The sequence below is a fragment of the Triturus cristatus genome, chromosome 5_1 (genome assembly GCF_964204655.1).
Source record: "Triturus cristatus chromosome 5_1, aTriCri1.1, whole genome shotgun sequence".
Taxonomy (NCBI): Eukaryota; Metazoa; Chordata; class Amphibia; order Caudata; family Salamandridae; genus Triturus; species Triturus cristatus.
Window position 1 is genome coordinate 555,864,246 of NC_140587.1, and position 6,887 is coordinate 555,871,132.

At 45.8% G+C, this 6,887-nt stretch overlaps 1 pseudogene; it reads left to right on the top strand.

Moving 5' to 3' along the window:
* The first annotated feature begins 550 nt into the window (after positions 1–550).
* On the top strand, positions 551–1,087 carry LOC146831190 (homeobox protein GBX-1 pseudogene; annotated as a pseudogene).
* The last annotated feature ends 5,800 nt before the right edge of the window (positions 1,088–6,887 follow it).

Sequence of the window (6,887 nt, forward strand, 5' to 3'; positions counted from 1 at the left end):
GGGTGAAAACACCCTTACCCCCCAGGCCTGCTCAGGGGGTTCCACAGGGACCCCAGGCCCCAAAAAAAGCATTTTTTTTATTTTAGTGACCCAAAAAGCACCCAGTGCCACCGGCAGATCTAATTGGCCCGATGCTGAAAGTGAAAGTGCTCCGCCGATCAGATCAGCCCTGAACTCCTTCCTTACTGTTATGTGAAGCAGTGCTGAGTATGAGAGGAGGGCAGAGAAGCTGGTGCAGGTTGAACGCGCCGCATGTGCCCTCAGCCTTCTGCCTCTCAGGGGGTATCTCAATGCCTGACTACCACGGGGCTCGCTTCTCAGACTGGGTGCTTCACCATGCCCGCTGCCACCTCCGGAGGGGTCCTGTCCGTACCCCACCACTCTGAGGTTGTGTGATTGACTGCTTTGAAGTTTATTCCAGAAATAAAGAAAGGGATTTCTCACTCGGAGATTGCTGGAGGCCTGAGCGGCGCTCGCGGTTAAACGTACCCCCGGGCGCCGCCGGCAAAACTTTGACTTCCACCTGTGGCAGAAGTTCCAGTGTGTTGCCATGCAAGGAGTCAGCGGCCAGGGCACGGCCTTCTCCATCGACTCTCTGATCAGGAGCCCGCAGCCCCGGCCGGGACACTTGCTGTACACCAGATACCCCATGTTCATGCCCTACAGGCCCCTGGTGCTGGCCCTCTCACACAGCCAGCTGCAGTCCGGCATCCCACCGCTCGCCCCCTTGGCATCGTTCACCGGCCACCTCTCCAACGCCTTCTGCGCCAGCCTGGGGCAGGGGGCCCCATCCATGGTGGCACTGACTACAGCGCTGCCCAGCTTCAGCAAGCATCCTGAGAGCTTCTTTCTGCCCCAAGAGCTGCCGGCAGGCTGGGGCAACCCGGAGGCTAGCTGCAGGAGGCAGCGGGAGGTCGGCAACCTCAAGGAGCTACAGCCCAGGGACAAGGTCTCCAAGCCGCTCCACTTCCCTGACTCGTTCAACAACCTGACAGGTAGGTGGCGAGTGCCAGGGTCGGGCCCTGCGCGACTTCTGCTGGGTCTGCTAAGGGTGCTTGTAGAATCACGCAGAGTTGTGCTTGTTTAATGGGTTGTTTTTTTCCCCGTGGGCGCAAATTAAGGCAATGATGCAGTGTCACTAGCGAGGTCTTATGCGGGCCACAGGGGGAGGCCGGGGATGTCCCGCGAACAGGTGGCAGCTACGCCTTGGGTTAGTACCGGCATATGCTGGAGACGAGACTCCCCCACAGAACCACAGACTGCCTGCCCTCTCAGACACGCACATCGGTCCTGAGGCACATCCCTGGCTTCGGGTCCAGTCGAGTGCCTGGCACCACAGCAAGAAAATGCCTGTATAAAACAATCAGCACTGCAGCCACTTTACACCAATTGCACGGACACATTTGCGAGTATCGTGGTTTTTAATTGTGCAGGCGGTGCGCCCTGACCTTTATTCTTGGGCACATATGGTGTAAGTCGTTGACAGCAAGATGAAAACATTTCACTGAGGGTCATCTTCAGGCAGGGAAGTTGCACACCCTTTGGGGAGCTCGGGCATTTTTACATTTCCAAAGAACTGTGGCAAGGAGTACGGTTTACACAAATGACAGGGATGTGAAATGGTAAGTAAGATAGGGGCTGGGGGGGGAATTCTCAGATTTACAAACAGCCACGCTGGTTAAAGCAGGGCAGGAGGGGCCCTTAAGGTGCAGTAGGAAGGGAGAGGAGTTCGAATTGTGAGGGGTCCTTCTAATTGATAATTTGTAAAATAACCATTTTTAAGACCTTTAAAATAGAGACAAGAGTGGGCGTGTGTGTGCATGCATTTTTGTTTGCATTTGTATGTATGTAAATATTCACAAGTGAAATCCGACAAACACTTCACCATACCCCATTTAAAATGCACATATCCAACTATTTACTACAGAATACATTTATAAGGATGGGTTACCGCCCTACCCCCACCCCCCACAAAATATACGCCCCTCATAATTGACAGAGAGATTCAGTCAGTACCAATTCTGAAACCTTCATTTTCGACACTGAAATTCACAATTGTTTATTATACATTTGTGGTGGAGCGTCCACAGTCATTGCCAATTAAGAGGACATTTTTAACAGCAGCTTGTGAGGTCTTGCAAGTCATAGCGTGTTTGTCAAGTGTCTGGGGCACGTCCATAGCACCTACGGATGCCTTAGTAATGAGTCCGCTGTTGGGGTCTGGGATGTTTCGCTGAACAGACCAGAGAACCCCCATGTTTCTGGCCCGAGAGTGGATAACCCGAAACAAGCCTTCTCTAGGGCACTGTGACCCAGGAGGTAGAAATTATTCTATCACTTTCACTCCCCTTTGAGCACAGCAGAGAAGATGTATCACGGACTGCTCACCACACAGCAAATTTTAAGTTGGCGCTCAAATACTAGCTGTTATCACTCAGCAAGTTAGCCCTGTCTTTACCAACCACAAAAGTGAACTGCCGAGTCTGTTGAATGTCTGATGTTGGCAGGAGCCCCTGTCTGCCAGGACAGTGAAAGTGCCCTTTTGCAGTAAGTCACTGAAAGCAGCAGAACACGCGAAGCCCACTCCAGAGGAAAGCGGTAATACCGTCTCGGTATGTGATGTTTGTGTTATTCCCGAGAGATGCCATCAAGAGGCCCTGGGGCTGCACGGGACTGGAGCTGTCTCGCCAGACAGGAGGGCCGCCCTGGGCTGTGGCTGAGAAGCACTTTGCAGTGCGTCCTGTACGGCTATCCATGGGCACACAAGCCGGCTTGTGGGGATACGTAGGAGGGATTTTTAGACTAAAATAAAGAGTTTATTTTGCCTATTAACTGAAGCTGAATATTAATATATTTTGAGCGGGAGAACGCAAAAATAAAGCTATTTTGTTTTCTTCTTTAAAAGCTCTGGCATGTATTGCAGTACATAGTTTGTCATCCCAGCAATGTGGTGGCCCCAGAAAAATGCATTTTTAGTTCCTCGTTGAATTGGGTAAGATTTTGGGTTCTCGTGCTATTTGCATGAATAGCAGCGTCGAACATATCTGAAAGGATTCCAGCAGTCCCTCGCTGAGGAGGGTGATGATAACTTGGAAATAATTCAAGCGTGAGGATGAAGGAAGGTGGGCGATCAGACTGCTTCGGCTGCAGGAAAGGACTCATTCGGCCGAGGCCTGCCCTCAGCTGCTGGGCGAGACCAACAGCCCTGCAGGAGCTCACAGGTTCATCCTTGCAGAGACGGTTGGGCTCACTCTGTTGAGGAGGGGCTGGCATGAACGCATTTCCAGGGTTACTTTTCCCTCCAGGTGGAGAGCAGCAGCCGATGGAAGGCAGAGAGGGATAACAATGACACGGAAGGCGGCTTGGGGATGCGCCCCTACTTTGTCCATTGTTATTGTTTCCTTGAAGGGCGCCGGAGCACTGAGTGGAACTACAGAGCGTTCACTGGCTGGAGGAAGTAGTGCTGTGACGCTAACATGCGCGAGGTGAGCTTCACGTAATCAGTGCCAGGTACAGGGAGTCAGAGACGAGGTTGAAGGGCAGAAAGAGGGGTCGCAAGGATACACATAACCCAGACGTGGGGAGACAAGGCAGGGACATCAGGGTATTAACGTGAGTGGCATGGGATTAGGTAAAGAAACAATGTTGGGGAAATGGAGTTCAGAATGAGATATGGTGATGGTGGAGGCAAAGATGACTGGGGTATGACGAGGGGGGCAAAGTTAATCTATTTTTCTGAGGTGGAAGCAAGCCTGGATGGTGAGGAGTGGGGGATGCAAGGTGCTAAATGTAAGTGGGAGGGCAGGGCGAGAGGCAAGCAAGGGAGTGCCTGCGAGCAGAAGGCACGGATGGAGAAGAGGTAAATGACGGGAGAATTTAGGGAGATGACATTGTGTGTGTACAGCTGTGCTTCAGTGCTGAAAACATAATCTCGTCTAGGGGCTTCCAGGTGCTAGAGAATATTCCCTTTTTAATTAGCACGTTTTTCTGCAGTTAACTCTGACCCCCAGTGTTGGAGGCCAAATCAGAGCACAGAGAAGTGATTTGTCAAGATAAAGCGATATTAATCAAGGGCCTAAGCAGGAGTCACACTTATGGTGCCTTGGTCACACGCCAACCACTCCCCTAGTTAAAAAAAACTAGACAATTTAAAGATGCTTTGGTGGATGGAAGCCCAAAAGATATGACAGATGACTATAAACATGGGGGTGTGGCCCTGATTAGACAGGCAGATATGAGGAACTCGGGTGGAACAGATACAAGGACAATGGCAAACATGAGTACTTGTATGGAAGTGTAACCAAACGGAATCACTGAAAAAACATAGGTTTCAGGGATGTTATAGTTACAAATTAGCATTTAAAAAACCTTTGAAAGTCACTGGAAAAACCATAGGTTGCAGGCACATTATAGTTAGAAATTAGTATTTAAAAAACCTTACAAATTCACTGAAAAAACCATAGGTTTCATTGACGTTATAGTTAGTTGGACATTTCACTCATACCAAACTAGAGGAATTCCGCCATTATAGTTAGTTCAGCTAACTATAACTCGTGCCCCCGCAATGCACTGATAATGACATCACATATTACATCATTCATGACATGGTCAGTGACATCACTGATGACATCTCAAATGACATCACTGATGGCATCACTGATGACATCATCCACGTGAAAATCTGATGCACCTCCTCACACCCTAATATAACCTTTCATACACCCACTGTAAAATACAGACTACCATTTTCAAAACCATCGACACACCAATACCAGTTACTACATATGCACTCACTGATTCCTAGGTCTACACACTCATTCACCCATACAATCACTCATACATGCAGTCACTCATCAATACAACACTATCATATGCACTCATACACCTATACAGACACTCACACACCGCCATTCATCCATGGAGTCACTCACATACCTAGTCAGTCATGCAAAGAATAAATCACAGTTCCATTTACTCACCTATACAGTTATACACACACCACCTCACTTATTCATATAGATACTAACACTGATAAAAGTACACACTCATCCATACAGCCACTCTCACAATCACTGACTCTCACGTATAGTCATTTATATACTCCAACTCTCACATATACTGCATTTTACATATGTTGTTACTTGGACATGTACCACTGAGACATCCATTCACTCACCAACACACCCATACACACACTTACCCACCCATACAGCTGTTTCCACATGCACTCTTAAACCCATACACCCAGTGACTCAATCACACATCTTTGCACAGAGTCACACACCTCCCACCCACCCACCCACAAACACACTCAGTCTCCCATACAAATACTCAGGCAACCAATCAATAACCCATATAGACACTCATGTAGCTACTAACCAACCCATGCAGCAGCTTACACAACAACAGACAGACTGATACAGACATTCACACAGCTTAGTCACTAACCCATGCATTCAGTAAGACATATTTAATCACTCACTTATACAGTCAGTAACACACCTACTAAATCCTTCATCAATCAGTATAAAAAAAATCAGTATAACAATTAATACATTAAAAATTGTCATTTACAAAACCTTTGAAATTCACAGAAAAAACCATAGGTTTCAGGCCTGATATAGTTAGGAATTAGCATTTAAAAAACCTTTGAAATTCACTGAAAAAAACATAGGTTTCAGGCCTGATATAGGTAGGAATTAGCATTTAAAAAACCTTTGAAAATCACTGAAAAAACCATAGGTTTCAGGCCTGATATAGTTAGGAATAAGCATTTAAAAAACCTTAGAAATTCACTGAAAAAACAATAGGTTTTAGGGGTGTTATAATTAGCTGGACATTTCACTCGAACAAAACCATTGAAATTCCTCAGATATAGTTAGTTGTACTACCTACATCTCGTGCGCCCGCAATCCACTGCTGATGATGTCACATATTACATCATTCATGACATGGTCAGAGACATCACTGATGACATCTCAAATGACATCACTGATGACGTCACTGATGACATCATCCACGTGACAATCAGATACACCTCATCATACACTAGTATAACCTTTCATCACTCACTATAACATAGAGAGTCCAGATTTAAAACCATTGACACACCAATACAAGTTTCTAAACACCCACTCAGTGATTCCTAGATCTATACACACATCTAATCACTTACCTATAGATTTACTCATACATGCTGTCAATGATCAATAGAACACTATCAAATATACTTATACACCTATATTGACATTACACACCAGCACACATCCTAATCACTTATGAAGTCATCCTACTCACTTATGCAAACAATGGATCATACTTACTTTTACTTAGCTATACACTTATAAAAACACAACTTCATCTATTCATATAGATAATAACTCATACTTAGTGTGTTATAAAAACACTATTACAACTATACAGTTATCCATACAGTCACTCATACAATCACTGAGTGTTATGTATACTTATTTATATACAACAACTGACACATACACTGGCTTTTATTTTTCTAGTTTGTTGGACATGTACCATTGAGACATATATTTGCTCATCGCCACACCCATAAAGATATTCACTCACCCAAACAACTGTTATAACATGTAGTTTTAACTTCATATACCTACTGAATCAACTATTCACACCTCTTTGGGCAGTCACACCCCCCCCCACCGAACCACACACACATTTACTCTCCCATACAAATACTCAGTTAACTAATCAATAAATAATATAGACTTTCACGTAGCTAGTAACCAACTGGTGCAGCAGTTTACACAACAACTGACAAAGTGATACAGATATTCACACAGTTTAGTCACTATCCAATATATTTAAGGTGACACTATAAATTAGTCAAGTAAACAGTCAATCACACTGCTACTAAA